At 44.4% G+C, this 17293-nt stretch overlaps 2 pseudogenes; both read right to left on the reverse strand.

The window, feature by feature from the left end:
- Positions 1 to 1871: 1871 nt before the first annotated feature.
- Positions 1872 to 9239, reverse strand: LOC131901474 (uncharacterized protein C2orf78 homolog; annotated as a pseudogene).
- Positions 8423 to 15874, reverse strand: LOC131901481 (uncharacterized protein C2orf78 homolog; annotated as a pseudogene).
- Positions 15875 to 17293: the final 1419 nt, after the last annotated feature.

The raw sequence follows: 17293 nt of genomic DNA on the forward strand, positions 1-17293 counted from the left end.
AGGGTGAGAATTGCTCAGATTCCAATCTCTGAGTTTGGACAAATCAAGAGATTGGTTTGATTATGTTGGGTAGGTTTTTTTGCTCATGGATTGGTTGGTTTTTTTGCTTAGTGGGTCAGGAGCAGAGTGTGTTTCTTTGACTCTGGTTTCAGAGCCAAAGTTTGATTCTTTCACAGGCCCTTTTTACCATTTTTACTCTGGTTTCATAGGGTTGTTTCTTTGGCTGGCTCATTTGTCCTACAATATTTCTTTATATTTGAAAAAAAAGAACAACGCATTTCCCATCTCAGTGTATCTTCTTAGACAGGAAGATGATATTTTCTTTAAATATGGGTAAATCTTGTGTGTTTCCTCATTTGGTTTTGATTGTTATCATTGTCTTTGGTCACTCACTGGTGGGTTCATAGACTGTCTTATGGCATGGGTGTAGTGTGCATTTATAGACATTTCTTACTCTAACTGCCTCAACAAGCACTACTATGACAGTGTCTGTCAGTCCTCATTGAAAATGACCCTGGAGCCTGTTTAGCTCTCCTCCTGCGTTCACATGAGCTGTCAGCACTGTCCCTTGGGACCTCTTTTACACTGAGCTAATGCCATAGCTAGCAGCTACACACCCAGCTCAGTAGAACTGTTTCTCCATGTAGATTGTTTCATGTTTTGTAGTGCTTGGCAAAACTGCAATAAAAATGTCCTTTGTCATAGGCCAGGAGGCTGCCTTGGTATTTCACCCTTGCAGTTTCCTTCATGACTGACCACTTGTCAGATCATGTGACACATTCCAAGTGGCAATGACTGAAAGTTGAGAGGTTCATCCAGGCTTCTGGTTGTAGGTCTTGCAGAAAAATGTGTCCTCTTATAGCAGCACAGACCAAAGTGAGTAGAACATCAGTTGGCCTATGGTATTGAGAAATCAGAGTGGACGGAAACCAGAGGATGGATGGATAGATAGATAGATAGATAGATAGATAGATAGATAGATAGATAGATAGATAGAAAGATAGACAGATCTGTGTTCTGTGTTTAATTTCCATCATTTCTGTGTTTATTTTTAAACATTCGCATATTATTTTTCATAGAGTGATAGACAGGTCTGTGGCTCTGAAGCTCAACTATACATAGTAGAAGGAACCATGGAAGTTCAAGAAAACTTGACTCGTCATTCTAGACATTACTTGAATTTGAACACCACGCCTAGTGGAAAATGGTCTTTCTTGATGCTAGAGAATAGAAATGGAGAGTTAAATGAAAGTAGGGGGCTTCCAAGTATTTCTTCCACAGGAAACACCAATAAGTTGGTGGGTATAATGTGAAGTATTCTACCCTCTGTCTATTACAGTATGGAGTAACTTTAAACACCAACACCAGGTCTATCTCATTTTCTATCTATACTATTCCAAGGAATTGAACATGTTATTGCTTTGCACATCAGTACAGATCGCAGCATTTTTCAGGAATATCTATGCTAGCTGATCCTGATTTCCAATAAGAGAGCAATGGATAAGGAATATGTGATGTCTACACACAACAGAACCATTTCAGCTAAAGTGATGAATGTAGTCAAGGTGATTGCAGGAGAGTTCTTGTAACTCGTGATAATTATATTACACCATAGGTATCCAGTCCCAGACATATATCTCCCAATGCTCTCTATCTATATGGATGTTAGATTACACACACCTATATGTTCCTTTCCTGATATTGATGGCAATGCTGTTGAGTATATGACCAATGCCTAAGATTTTTGGTGAGAGTTAAGGAATAGGGTAGGCCTTGGTCACAAAATTACTGGGCTCAGTATACAATATACAGTTTTTAAAGAATGTGTTCAAAGAATAGTACAATGAGAATTAATGACATTGAGGATTCAATACAAGTACAGCATTGTGTGAATTGCTTTAATATGAAAAATGCTTCCTGAACTTCTTAAATAAGGATTATTTTATAAGACCCTTAGTTTGAATACATAAAGATTAAAATAATAATATCAAGGTTAGAAGATATCCGTCCAAATGTGTTTCTGCTGCTCCTAAGGTGTAAGATGAAGACAGTAGTCTCATGGCAGTGCATAATCTGTCATTAAGCCACACACAGGGAGTGATAAAACCAGAGGCCTCCCTAAGCCATTGCTTTCCATCATTCTGCTGTACTCAGATTTGTCCCTGTGAGGATCATTGCATTCAGGAAGTTGGGTCTTTTCATGCTTGGTTTGTATACATTTTCTAGGTGAGTTAGACTGTACTTACCCTTGTTAGAATGAACAATTTGGGGCATTCACAGTAGTTGGGGGTTAGATATTGTGAAGAAAGAAGCACCATGAAACTCTATGGAGAGTGTGAATACAATTCCTCAGATGCCCCAATTCATAGAAGTAGAAAAGCAATCATAACTTTACTACAAAAGTAGAAAATACCCAGGATAGCATGAGTGCGTCACAGGCATTGTAACAAGTACAGTCTACAACTGAAACAAAGAAGACTGTCAGAAAAAAATGAATCTGAGTTAAGTTGCATTTGTAAAACATGTGGTTTCATCTCTTTGAATTTCAGGTATGTACCAAAAATGTACCCTGGAGTACACTTGACCTCTTCATCAAGACATGAACTGAAACATGGTTATCAACCTGTACTGAAAGAACCTTGATTCCACCTTGCTTGTTAGAGAATTACTTTCATCCCAGCACTCTTGAGGCAGTGGCTGAGGAGTGTGCAGATGTGGATGCAGTAGGGGAGGCAGAGGCTGAGATGTAGGTTGAGGCAGAGGGGGAGGCAGGCAGATCTTTGTGAGTTCAATGATTGCCTGTTCGATGTAGTCAGTCCTAGGAGATGCTGGACTATGGAGTGGGTCCCAGTTTAAGAAACTAAAAGTGACTTAATAAATAAATGAATTCTTCTCACTATATGTAACCTTGGAAAAAGATAATGGTGAATGCCCCAGAGGCCAAAGTGTAACAAACTCTGTTACTCTTAGAGCACAGAGTAGCACAAAGAGTTGAAGGTTCAGGAGATGCCAGGTTTCTTCTCACCCTTCCTTCCACAGTGAGTGACAGACCTTCACAGACTCCAGCATGTGCACGCTGAGGTGGTTTTGAGGCTTTTTAAAGCCATCATGGCTGAGCTCAGGTTGATTGAACTTCCTCTTGTTGTTGAGGACAGTGGGCTTGTCTTCTGTCTTGACTCTGTGACTTAATTGCATCAGCTCCCGCACCTTTCTTGGAGTTGATATCTCTAGTACTCTTGGTCTTGTCTTCTATGATTCCTAGGTTTGCTGGGCCTGCAGAGTGTGGCTTTCTGAACTTTGCCCTCTATATGCTGGGTGATGTTGTCAATATCAACTTCTCTAGCCATAGCACTGTTCTAAGGCTCTGTCGCTCCACCAGGTCCTGACACTAGATTCTGGCCAGAGAATTTCCATCAAGCAGATTAGGGCTTTGCTCTTCCTTCTTTCTCAACTGGTTTAAGGGTATGCTGATGACACCTGATCTTTACTGGGCCTGATCGCTTCTGATAACTATGGAGTCTTTGCATTGGGTGGCTGTGGGAACCTGGAGTTGGTTTAGTTCAGAGAGGGAGTTGAGCAGTTGGGAAGGTGAACTTCTACCACCAGTGTAGTCATGTCTGCAAGTCTATTCTGGAGGCCAACACACTGTGCATGTCCCAGGCTCATCCTGACCAAGACTGCTGCTTCCCAATGTCACAATGTCAGAAGCAAGCTTCTATCCTTGACTCTCAGCTGTCCTAGGCTCCCAGCATCAGTGAAGTACAAGGGATGCTGCATGTCAGGGTGTGCTAAAGGGAGAGAGATGGATCTTGTTTCTCTTTCATGCACTCATAGGCATCCAGAGGCATTGACAGATTTGTTGCCATCTCATGCAGGTTGTTATTCTCTGTTTGTTCCAGGCATGGATCTTGTGGCAATGACAGGAATTCTGAAGGTTGTGGATGGGGGCAGTTAATGACTTGCCACCATCAACAGGTGGTGTCCTCATCTGGTAATCCAGTTGCAGGAGTACAGAGTTCTGCTCTGCAGCAAACAAAGAATCTGGCTTGATGTGTGATTCCCAGGGAAGTCTCCCTTTGCACCACTGAAAAAGAGTCAAGGAAAAAGTCAGTCCATGGTAAGTGGGATGTCCCCTCCTCTCAGTGCACCTCTGCACTTAGGCCCCTGCAACAGCTGGGTGACATTCTTAGGATCTCTGCTTTAGCTGCAGATATTCAGAAACATCAGTCTGAGTTGAGTTCCAGTTGTAAACACATTCAGTTAAGTCTCTTGGGATTATGAGTAGGTGCCAAAAATGCACCTTAACTTTATACATGGCCTCTTCATCCAATCATGCTGGCAAACTTAGAAGTCCACATAGACAGAAAGAGACTTGATTCCATTTAGTTTGTGCGAGCATTCCTTTAGTCTCAGCACTCTTGAGGCAGCGCCACGGCCAGGGTCATGGCCAAGGCAATTGGAGAGGCAGAGACAGAGTCATAAGCAGAAGCAGAGATATTGGCAGAGGTAGAGGCAGGCTGATGTTTGTGAGTTCAAGGCTAGTCTGATCAACATAGTTAGTTCCTGAACGTGCAGAATTATGGAGAGAGAACCTGTCTCAAGAAACTAAAAGCAAATTAACAAGTCAATGAGTTATATTTCCTATGTGTCACCCTCTCAAAGAAGTGCCAAGTGCCTCAGAGGCAATAGTGTGAGTAACCCTGATAATATCAGAGCACAGAGTATGCGAAAGAGTTGAATGATCAGAGATAGTCCAGGATGGAGCAACACACCAGCCACTCAAGAAATCCTGGCTGTAGTTGACAGATGGTCTCTCAGGGATGTAAAGCATTTGTTGCTAGAAAAAAAGAAACAGTTAATCGAGAGGGGGTCCTAGAGAACAGGAGGATATCTTTGCTATTGCTACCCCTGTGAGAAGATTAATATTTAGATTATTTAGAATTAGATACATAAATCTTAAGAAGGACGGCAACCCAGGTAGTAAAGTGCAAAGAGAAAGACGGTCCTCCCCTATTTCATAAAAAGGAGAGCTTGGACATACAAAGGTTCAGATGGAGGAGGAATCAGGGAAATGCATAGTGACACTCCTAGATGCCATCCAAGGCCAACTAGAAAAGAAATGACAGCCACCACTGAGAGAGTTCACAGAAAGGAATGCTATACAATGCTGAAGATGGAAAGATTTCCAGCCTGATTGGATGTCAGTGTGGAGGATCCTCCAAAAGCCTAAACCTGGCCCACCACATGGTTCATATATGCCTTTCCAAAGAACTCAATATATTAGAGAGGTACTTGCCCATCAGTGTTGACTGCAGCACCGTTTCAAGAATATTAGGGAACCAAGCATGGTGTCCAAGAGCATTGCCATAGGTGAAGAAAATGGGATGTTCGTAGAACGTGAAGTCTTTTCAGCCATAGAGAAAATGAAGTCATGTTGTTTGCAGTATATGGATTCAACTGAGGCTCATGAGATGGCTCAGTAGATAAGAACACTTGGTTGTCTTGCAGAGTCCCCAGGCTTGCCTCCTGGTGGCTTTCAGTCTCTCTTAATTCCAGACCTTAGAGGTCTGATGCCCTCTTCTGGCCTCTGTGGGCACCTCACATATGTGTTCCACAGGAATTCGGGTGGACAACACACAAACACACACACATACACAAAATGAATTAAAGTATTAAATGGATAATTTCAAAGATGGATACAACTTAAGATAAAAATAGTAATCAAATGAAATCAGTCTCAGGAAGATAGTCTACATAGTATATTTTCTCTTTAAGTTGGGTGCTTGATAGTGTATACATGGAATCCTGTATCTCATCATGAAATTCCTGGAGGTGCTCAGTCCCAGACCAATAGTGATTAAAGGGCTGGAGTGAGTGTTTCCCAATGGGATTAAGTGTGGCACGAGCAGGTATATGTTCACTATACAGTATACACTATAGGAAACATACCAAACCAGTAGAGTGAAAAATAAAAGTCAAGGAGAATAATTTTAATTCCACTACAGATTTTGGCTAGATACTTTCATCTTAAATAAACACTATCACTGACTTATAGCATATGATGTATTTATGGAAAACATTTCCACTTTGGTAACATAAATTAAAAAAGCTAAGGTATGAAGAAACCATCAAATCACTCTCTATATAATTATTCCTGGGTTAAATATAACTGACTTTAGCTTCTCCAGTCACTTTTAGTGTCTTCAAATACTTATAAGTGTAGAACCTTGTCTGACCATTTATATATAAATCCTGGGATGTACATATTAATCTCCTTAACTCCATATGTGCCTACATATGTACATGTACATCCAAGTCTTTAAATTCAATATGTACTTGTATATCTGTGACTATATCTAACCTTGTCTATGTTGAATAGTACTGTGTTCCAAATTCTAGGCCAACTCTTACATGACATAGCCAAAATATATAGAAATTTCCATATACTTCTGCCTCTGAAGGAAGAGCTGTGGTTTTGCCAGAGAGGTGAACTTGGCAGCATTCTCTCTCTCCTGTTGAGCCTGCCTCTTCATGGCCTCCCTCTCTGGCCTCTGCTCTTCTGTGATGGGCTGTGAGATGACTGGCCCTGGAATGTCAACTTTCCTCCATGGAATTGGTTGGTGGCTGAAGTCTTGCAGCAGATTTTGGATTTGAGGTTTGTGAGGTGATGGGGCCTTGTTCTTGTTAGAAGAGTCAAGCTCCCTCTGTAGTGAAGTGTGAGATGATGCCCTGTAGGGTCCAGGCCTAGAGGCAGCTCGCTGAGGCCCAGGGCAAGACTGGATGGGGTTGGTTATGTTAGCTCGTGTGGCACTGGTAGCAATAGGCAGAAGTGGCTTGTCAGAGGCCATCAAAGAAGTGCTGGCAGGAGCTGGTTTAGATGGCTTGAGGGTGGAAGGCTGAGCCGAGTGGGAATGAGGCCTCACAAGGTATACTGCAGGGGGCCTGCGTGAAGCCAGGGAGAGAGGCTTTCTGGAAACCAGTCTGGCTTGCGGCTTGTCCAGGGCTGGAAAAGGCAGAGGTACTAACTTGACCTTCCCAGGTGGGGGCAGCTCATACTGGGATGGAGATGGACACTCCCTGTGAGCATTGTTCCCTGGTCTCTGAGCATTGCTCAGGGTTTTACCAGGGCCTTGGTCATCACATGGCACATCCAGAAGGGATGAGGTGGCTGGGCCTGTCCTGCGATCTTTGTTGTTGCTGAGGTTCAGCCGAGCCCGGAAGGAGGAGATGCCAGTTTTCTTCTCACTCTTCTTCCCCAGCGGGTGAAAGACTTGCACGGCTTCTAGCATGTGCATGCCGAGATGAGTTCGAGGCTTTTTAAAGCTGTCATAGCAGAGCTCAGGTGGATTCCTCTTCCTCTGGTTCTTTGGCTTGGTGGTGTTTACTTCTGCTTTGACTCTGTTCCTTGACTATTTAAGCTCCTCTGTTTTCGTGGAGTTGTTTTTACTGGTTCTCTTGGTCTTGTCTTGCCCCTCAGCCCTAGCTCTGCTGGGCATCCTGGGTGTGGCTTTCTGGGCTTTGCCCTCCATGTGCTTGGGCATGTTGTCAATAGCCCCTTCACTGGACCCAGCACTGCCCACAGCCTCTTCTCCCTCCACCAGGTCCTTGAATGGATTTTGGCCTGAGAAGTTCGATCAAGCATCTCCAAGACTTTCTGGCCATTCTTTTTCACGTGGTCCAATTGCACACTGGTGATGCTTTCCTGACCCTGATCCCTCATGATGTCTTTGGATTGGGTTGCTGTGGGATCTTGGAATTGGTTCATTCCAGTGAGGGAGTTGAAGAGTAGAGGAAGGTGAATATCTGCCACCCATGTAGTCATGTCTGCAAAGTCCATGCTGGAGCCCATCACACTCTGCAGCACCCCAGGCTCATCCTGACCAAGGCTGCTGATTCCCAAGGTGGCATTGTCAGGAGAAAGCTTCTGTTTTAGGCTCCCTGAATCAGTGGAGTTCAGGGCCTGCTCCATGTTGGCATGTGCTAAAGGGAGAAGTGATGGATCTTGGCTTTCTTTTATGCCCTCATAGGCATACAGAGGAGTTGACAGATCAGCTGTCATCAAATCCAAGTTGTTATTCTGTTTGTCCCAAGCTCAGAGCAGGAGGCAAGGGCAGGAATTCCAAAAAACTGTCAATGGGGGCAGTTAAATACTTTCATGTCAACAATCTTGAGGCAGTGGCTGAGGAGTGTGAGATGTGGAGGCAGTGGGGGAGGCAGAGGCTGAGATGGTGGTTGAGGCAGAGGGGGAGGCAGGCAGATCTTTGTGAGTTCAGTGATTGCTTGTTCGATGTAGTCAGTCCTAGGAGATGCTGGAGTATGGAGTGGGTCCCAGTTTAATAAACTCAAAGTGACTTAATAAGTAAATGAATTCTGCTTGCTATATGTAATCTTGGAAAAAGATAATGGCAAATGCCCCAGAGACCAAAGTGTAATAAACTCTGTTACTATTAGAGCACAGAGTAGCACAGAGAGTTGAAGGTTCAGGAGATGCCAGTTTTCTTCTCTCCCTTCTTCCACAGTGAGTGACAGAGCTTCACAGACTCCAGCATGTGCATGCTGAGGTGGTTTTGAGGCTTTTTAAACCCATCATTGCTGAGCTCAGGTTGATTGAACTTCCTCTTGTTGTTGAGGACAGTGGGCTTGTCTTCTGTCTTGACTCTGTGACTTAATAGCATCAACTCTTTCAGCTTTCTTGGAGTTGATATCTCTAATACTCTTGGTCTTGTCTTTTATGATTCCCAGGTCTGCTGTGCCTGCAGAGTGTGGCTTTCTGAACTTTGCCCTCTATATGCTGGGTGATGTTGTCACTATCACCTTCTCTAGCCACAGCACTGTTCCAAGGCTCTGTCCCTTGACCAGGTCCTGAGACTAGATTCTGGCCAGAGAATCTCCATCAAGCAGATTAGGGATTTGTTCTTCTTTCTTCCTCAGCTGGTTTAAGGGTGTGCTGAAAACACTTTATCTTTACTGGGTCTGATCGCTCCTGATGACTATGGAGCCTTTGCACTGGGTGGCTGTGGGAACCTGGAATTGGTTTAGTTCAGAGAGGGAGTTGAGCAGTTGGGAAGGTGAACTTCTGCCACCAGTGTAGTCATGTCTGCAAGTCTATGCTGGAGGCCAACACACTGTGCATGTCCCAGGCTCATCCTGACCAAGACGGCTGCCTCCAATGTGGCATTGTTAGAAGCAAGCTTCTGCCCTAGGCTCCCAGCATGAGTGAAGTGCAAGGGATGCTTCATGTCGGGGTGTGCTAAAGGGAGGAGAGATGGGTCTTGGTTTTCTTTCATGCACTCATAGGCATCCCAGAGGCATTGAAAGATTTGCTGCCATCTCGTGCAGGTTGTCATTCTCTGTTTGTTCCAGTCATGGAGCTTGAAGCAATTCGAGAAATTCTGAAGACTGTAGTTGGGGTAGGTAATGTATTGTCCCCATCAACAGGTGGTGTCCTCATCTGGTAATCCAGGGTGTAGGAGTAGCAGAGTTCTTTCTGTTCTGCAGCTGAGGGAGTCTCTGGCTTGTTGTGTGATTCCCAGGGAAGTCTCCCTTTCCACCACTGAAAAAGAGACAAGAAAGAAGTCCCTGGTAAGTGAGATATCCCCTCCTTTCAGTGCACATCTGTACTTAGGCTCCTACAACAGCTGAATGACATTCTTAGGATCTCTGCCATGGCTACAGATATTCAGATATTCAGATTTTGGGTAGATAAGAAAAATGCACCTTTGCTTACACATGGCCTCTTGATCACATGCTGGGAAACCTGGATATCCACATAGATAGAAAGAAACTTGATTCCATTTAGTTTGTGGGAGCATTCCTTTAGTCTCAACACTCTTGAGGCAGGATCAGTACCATGGCAATTGCAGAGGCAGTCACAGTGTCATAGGCAGAGTCAGAGATAGTATCAGGTAGAGGCAGGCTGAAGTTTGTGAGTTCAAGGCTAGCCTGATCAACATAGTTAGTTCCTGAACATGCAGGGTCATGGAGAGAGAACCTGTCTCAAGAAACTAAAAGCAAATGAACAAGTCAGTGAGTTATATTTCCTGTGTGTCACCCTGTGGAAGAAATGTCAAATGCCAAAGAGGTCATAGTGTGAGTAACCCTGATAATATCAGAGCACAGAGTATGCGAAAGAGTTGAATGTTCACAGACAGGCCAGAATGGAGCAACACACCAGCCACTCAGAAATCCTGGCTGTAGTTGACAGATGGTCTCTCAGGGGAGTAAAGCATTTGTTGCCAGAAAAAGGTAATAGTTATTAAGAGGGGGTCCTAGAGAACAGGAGGACATCTTTGTTATCGCTATGCCAGTGAGAAGATTAATATTTAGATTATTTAGAATTAGATAAAACACAGAAGTCATTAGAAAGAAGGCAACCCAGGTAGTAAAGTGCAAAGCGAAAGAGAATCCTCCCTGATTTCTTAAAAAGGACAGTGAGGACATACAAAGGTTCAGATGGAGGAGGAACCAGGGAAATGCATAGTGAACCTCCTACATGCCACCCAAGGCCAATTAGAAAAGAAATGACAGACACCACTGAGAGTGTTCACAGAAAGGAATGCTATACAGTGCTGGAGAGGATGGAAAGATTTCCAGCCTGACTGGATGTCAGTGTGGAGGATCCTCCAAAAGCCTAAACCTGGCCCACCACATGGTTCATATATGCCTTTCCAAAGAACTCAATATATTACAGACGTACTTGCCCATCAGCATTGACTGCAGAACCGTTTCAAGAATATTAGGGAACCAAGCACGGTGTCCAACAGCATTGCCATGGGTGAAGAAAATGGGATGTTCGTAGAACGTGAAGTCTTTTCAGCCATAGGGAAAATGAAGTCATGTTGTTTGCAGTATGTGGGTTCAACTGAGGCTCATGAGATGGTTCAGTAGATAAGAACACTTGCTTTTCTTGCAGTATCCCCAGGCTTACTCCAAAACACCTCCTGGAGGCTTTCAGTCTCTATTGATTACAGACCTCAGAGATCCGATGGCCTCTTCTGGCCTCTGTGGGCACTCCACACATGTGTTCCACAGGAATTCAGGTGGACGACAAACAAACACACAAACACAAAATAAAGTATTAGTGGGTGATTTCAAAGATGGATAAAACTTGAGACAAACAGTAATCAAATGAGACCCTACTCAGGAAATTGGTTAACCTTGTGTATTTTCTCTTTATGGTGGGTGCTTGATGTTGTGCACATGGAATCCTGTATTTCATTTCATGAAACTTCAGGAGGAGCTCTGTCCCAGACTAGTAATAATTAAAGGGATGGGGTGAGAGTTTCAAAATGGGAGGAAGTGTGGTGAGAACAGGAGTGTGTTAACTATAACAGTATACACTATAGGGAACATACCAAGTTCAAAGACTTTTATTTTATTTAAAAATAAAAGTCAAGAAGAATAATTTTATTACCACTACAGGTTTTGGCTAATTACTTTTACCTTAAATAACACTACCAGGGGACTTATATCATATGATGTATTTATGTAACATATATTACTATATCAACAACATACGTGAATAACAGCAAAGGTACAAAGAAACAAGCAAAACCCTCTCTATATACTTACTCATGGATAAAATATAACTGACTTTAATTTCTCCAGTCACTTTTAGTGTCTTCAGATATTTACAAGTATAGAAACTATGTCTGACCATTTTTATATAAATCCTGTGATGTACTTATTAGTCACATTAGCTCAATATATACGAACATATTTACACATTCATCCAAGTCTTTAAATCCAATGTATTCATGTATATGTGTCTCTATTACCTTCTCTATGTTGAATAGTACTGTGTTCCAAAGTCTAGGGTAGCCCTTACATGACATAGCCAAAATATGTAGAAATTTCCATATCCTTCTGCCTCTGAAGGAAGAGCTGTGGTTTTCCCAGAGAGGTGTACTTGGCAGCATTCTCTCTCTCCCGTTGAGCCTGCCTCTTCATGGCCTCCCTCTCTGGTCTCTGCTCTTCTGTGATGGGCTGTGAGATGACTGGCCCTGGAATGTGGACTTTCCTCCATGGAATAGGTTGGCGGCTGAAGTCTTGTAGTAGATATTGGATTTGAGGTTTGGGGGTTGATGGGGCCTTGTTCTTGTTAGAAGAGTCAAGCTCCCTCTGTAGTGAAGTGTGAGATGATGCCCTGTAGGATACTGGCCTACAGACAGCTGGCTGAGGCCCAGGGCAAGACTGGATGGGGTTGGTTATGTTAGCTCGTGTGGCACTGGTAGCAATAGGCAGAGCTGGCTTGTCAGAGGCCATCAAAGAAGTGCTGGCAGGAGCTGGTTTAGATGGCTTGAGTGTGGAAGGCTGAGCCGAGTGGGAATGAGGCCTCACAGGGTATACTGCAGGGGCCCTGCGTGAAGCCAGGGAGAGAGGCTTTCTAGAAACCAGTCTGGCTTGTGGCTTGTCCAGGGCTGGAAAAGGCAGAGGTACTAACTTGACCTTCCCAGGTGGGGGCAGCTCATACTGGGATGGAGATGGACACTCCCTGTGAGCATTGCTCCCTGGTCTCTGAGCATTGTTCAGGGTTTTACCAGGGCCCCAGTCATCACATAGCACATCCAGAAGGGATGAGGTGGCTGGGCATGTTCTAGGATCTTTGTTCCTGCTGAGGTTCAGCCGAGCCCGGGAGGAGGAGATGCCAGTTTTCTACTCACTCTTCTTCCCCAGTGGGTGAAAGACTTGCACAGATTCTAGCATGTGCATGCCGAGGTTAGTTCGAGGCTTTTTAAAGCAGTTGTGGCTGAGCTCCGGAGGATTCTTCTTCCTCTTGTTCTTTGGCATGGTGATGTTTTCTTCTGCCTTGACTCTGTTCCTTGACAGCTTCAGCTCCTCTGTTTTCTTGGAGTTGTTTTCTCTGGTTCTCTTGGTCTTGTCTTGCCCCTGAGCCCTAGCTCTGCTGGGCATGCTAAGTGTGGCTTTCTGGGCTTTGGCTTCCATGTGCTTAGGCATGTTGTCAATAGCCCCTTCACTGGACCCAGCACTGCCCAAAGCCCCTTCTTCCTCCACCAGAGCCTGGTGCAGAATTCTGGCCTTAGGAGATGCATCAAGCATCTCAGAGGCTTCCTGGCCTTTCTTTCTCACTTGGTCCACAGGTACCCTGATGATTTTGGAGCTTTCCTCGACCTGATCCCTCCTGGTGTCTTTGGATTGGGTTGCTGTGGGATCTTGGAATTGGTTCATTTCAGTGAGGGAGTTGAAGATTCGAGGAAGGTGAATATCTGCCAACAGTGTAGTCATGTCTGCAAAGTCCATGCTGGAGCCCATCACACTCTGCAGCACCCCAGGCTCATCCTGACCAAGGCTGCTGCTTCCCAAGGTGGCATTGTCAGGAGAAAGCTTCTGTTTTAGGCTCCCTGAATCAGTGTAGTCCAGGGCCTGCTGCATGTTGGCATGTGTTAAAGGGAGAAGTGATGGGTCTTGGTTTTCTTTTATGCCCTCATAGGCATACAGAGGAGTTGATAGATTGGCTGTCATCAAATCCAAGTCGTTATTCTCTGTTCCAAGCTTGGAGTAGGAGGCAAGGGCAGGAATTCCAAAAAACTGTCAATGGGGGCAGTTAATGACCAGTCCCAATGGACAGGTGGTGTCTTCTGGACATCCTGGGTGCAGGCATTAAAGAGGTCTGGACTCTGCAGCTGACAGAGTGTCTGGCCTGAAGCTGTCAATCCCAGGGTTGTCTCCATTTTCACCACTGAAAAAGAGTCAAGGAAGAAGTCAGAGCCTGGTAAGTGAGGTGCTTCCCACTTTTCAGTGCACCTCAGTACTCAGACCCCTACAGCAGTGGGGAAGGCATTCCTATGAACTCTCCTTGAGTAGCATAGGCAGCACCCCTGTTGGGAGACTTGTGACCACTGTCTTATTTCTGGTAACCATGTGATATCACGTTTTCTCAGATGTTTGTGTTTTCCTCGGTGTTTGTGTGTTGTGTGCGTGCATAGTGATCATGGGAAGTGACAGAATTCTCTTGGGGTGTGGTCCTCCCTTTCCTTTCCAATGTCTCTGTAAGAGTGACCTTCATTTCCGTTGAAGTTTGCTATTAGGCAGGTTGTCTGGTTTAGAATTTTCAAGAACTTACCCTTGTCTTCCAACTCTTGGCATTACTCAAATGCCCCCAGTTGCCTGACTTTCTAAATGGGTTCAGGTAACCAAACCCAGTTCCTCACTCCTGCAAGGCAATCATTTCTAAAACCCTGGATTTCCTCCAGCTCCACATTTCACAACCTTGTTATTAATGATGTGAAAATTGATTTAAGAAGGTGAAATCTTTAGCTTGTGTTATGTTTGTAGTTTAGAACATATCCTAGTGATCATGCATAGCCTTGGATCACCTCTGAATAGCCATAGCAAAAGAAAAGGGGAGAGAGAGATAGAGGGGGAGGGAGAGAGAGAGAGTGAGAGAGAGAGAAGTAGGGGCATTTTGAGTGGTAGAAGGAGAAGAGAGAGAAAATGTTTGCCTAACTTAGCAATTGTACACTGCAGACAGAGAGAAACAGAGAGAGAGTAGAGAGAGAGATAGAGAGTGAGAGAGAGAGAGAGAGAGAGAGAGAGAGAGAGAGAGAGAGAGAGAGGGGGGGAAGCTTTGCCCAACTTAGCAGTTGTACACTCTTTCACCGGGTATACTGGAGTCTCAATGCACTTATGCTTGGAAGAGAACAGCAGGGCCAGCACTTCGAATTTGCAAGCAATACTTCTTCTAGGACAGATTTGGAGTTGCACTGCTCTAGACTCAGAATTGAACCCAGAGAAAATAAAGTGTTCCCAAACAGAAAGGCCTTGGTGTCCTCTACAGCCCCAAGGAATAGATTAGGAAGGAGGTGATTGCTGTGTAACGGTGCATGGGACTCATAAGCTAGGTCAGTGATGTGTGTGTCTGGGGTGGTGTCCTTGGACATGTCTTAGTGGAGGATGGGTGCCACTCATTGTCCTGCATTGTCAGTCATTATAGAGAATGTGGGGGTGGTGAGCCAGGCCAAGGCTGAGCTCTCAGGACTCCCATCCTTTCTCCCTGAAGACATCCACTGCTGAAAGGTCGAGCTGTGTCTGCTTTGAGTGCTGAACTCAGTCCTCCCCTCCTGGCTTTACTCACCTTGAAGACTGGTGTCTGGCATGTCTTGAGCAGGTGTGGGATAGTAGGTGGCAGAGGTGGTGAAGGGTATTTGGATATTCGTTGGCTGAATCTCCTTTGGCATCATCACTATCCCTGGTTGCAGGGCAGAGGACTGATCCGCAGAGTAGAATTCAGAGCCACAGGCCTGCAGGCACTGCCTGAGTTCTCCAGCCATCAGAGGGCCCAGGCTGTTGACGTCATTGTAATAGACCTGGCTGCCCTCCTGGTAGGAAGGTGCCAGGCTGTATCCTTGATTTGGCACCTGTGGTGGTGTGGCCTGAACAAGGCTGACAGACAGTGTTGGATAGGAAAGGACTAAGGCATTGGGATCTAAAATATTTTCACCCTAGGCTGTCATAGACAAGGAGAAGAATGTGGTATTCTGGTCAATGACAGTTACAGTGAAGTCCTGGAGTGCAGCTCCCCTCCTGTCAGTATTCCCGTGGGATCCCACTGGAGAACACCTGGATAGGAAGGTGGTGAGGCAGAGCTCTGGCCCTGGTCAGTCAGTGCAGTCAACATGGTTGTGCCAGCTGGTAAGCAGGGGTATGCACTGTCCATGAGTTGCTGGGAACAAGTGCTGGAGTCTGATGGCAGGAGCCATGCTGAACTCACAGCTGGGGTGGAGACCCTGAAGAAGTTGCACACACTTCCTACTAAGGGCGTGGCATTCCTCAGCACAGGTGCAGAAGGCTGCAGAGCACATTCTTTCCCAAAGAAAGGTGCACTTTGGAAATTTTCCATAGGAAGTAAGAGGAAAGTGGGAAGAATGGTGAGATGAAATCTTTGTGGCTTATGTGACAAGCTTTGTTATCTGCAGTTTGTCCTGTCTGGGAGAGTCTGAGACCTATTTTCCCTCACATATGCCAAACAAATGGTTCAGAATGATTCTTGGTAATGGATAGGATGACACTCATTTGATGAGCTGCCTGTTCTTCCTGTGTGGGCATGTACTTCCTAGTTGATCCACGTTGACCCTTGCTCTACCTAGACAACACCCTTCTTTGCCCTGTTTTGTGTTGTTCTGATACTGCTGTGGTACTGTCACACTTGTGTCCCAGAACAGAAGTGTTTAAAGTAGCAGAACCTTAGACAACTTCTCATGCCTGTGCCTTTGTCCTGTTCTGTGCAAGTCTTTCTCTATGTAGAAAGAGAGAGAGATTCTCTACCTAGATCAGTCTGGCCTTGAAATCACACAGACTGGCCTGCCTCTGCACCAGAGTGCTGGCATTGTAGGTTCTTTCCATGTCCACCAAGCTTGGCTCTACTGTGAGCTTTCTTAATGAAATGATGTATCAGGAATTTCATAGATAAGAACTGTATTTAGCTAAGAATCCCTTGGTCATCTAGATCCTCCTGTTCCCCACTACGTTTAATGCAAGTCATTATCTCTTACTTTTTTATATAAATTCAGCACACATCCAATATGACTACATGAATACAACCTGCTGATAACATTTCATGTTGAGTCCCTATGTTTCATGTGACATCTTGGGATTTATAATGTAGCATGTGGTTCATCTCTGAATAAGATTATTTCTTAATTTAATAGTTGGTTAAATTGAGTCTTCAATGAACACTTGCACAGTATTTGTTAATTTCTTGTAACTCTCCTAGTTGGGAATCCTTGTGAGAATTCCTGCACACACTGGTGTGTCAGTTCTTGTCCAGGGAACAACTGACTGTGGAGTACCCAGCCCAAGTTGATAACATCTAACACAACCAAAAGATGTGGAGAATGCTGTGGAAGATGGGCTGGATAGAGTGTAAGAGCCAGGGACTATAGCTGGATATTGTTTTCTAAATGTGATAGGAAACCTTTACCTAGACAAATCTCAACAGTGTGGCTGCATAATGATGGGTTGGGATATGATAATGTCTCATGCCTTTTAATTTAATCTGTGGTTATCTGTAACATTCAGTTCCAAACTACCTTTATATACATCCAGGGTCATCTCTGCAGTTTGTCTTTTTTTGCATATATTCTAACCCCAGTAAGAACCAAATCTAAATATGACATTCAATTCCAGATGTCTCTATCAGCAACAATAGTATACCCAATACACAAAAATTTAAAAGTATATTAAAAATAATGGAGAAGTGATCTCTTATTTTTTTAATGTTTTAAAATTTCTTTCCTTACCTGCCATGGTCAGAGGGAGAGTATCAGCAATCTAC

Source organism: Peromyscus eremicus, unplaced genomic scaffold, assembly GCF_949786415.1.
Source record: "Peromyscus eremicus unplaced genomic scaffold, PerEre_H2_v1 PerEre#2#unplaced_91, whole genome shotgun sequence".
Classification (NCBI taxonomy): Eukaryota; Metazoa; Chordata; class Mammalia; order Rodentia; family Cricetidae; genus Peromyscus; species Peromyscus eremicus.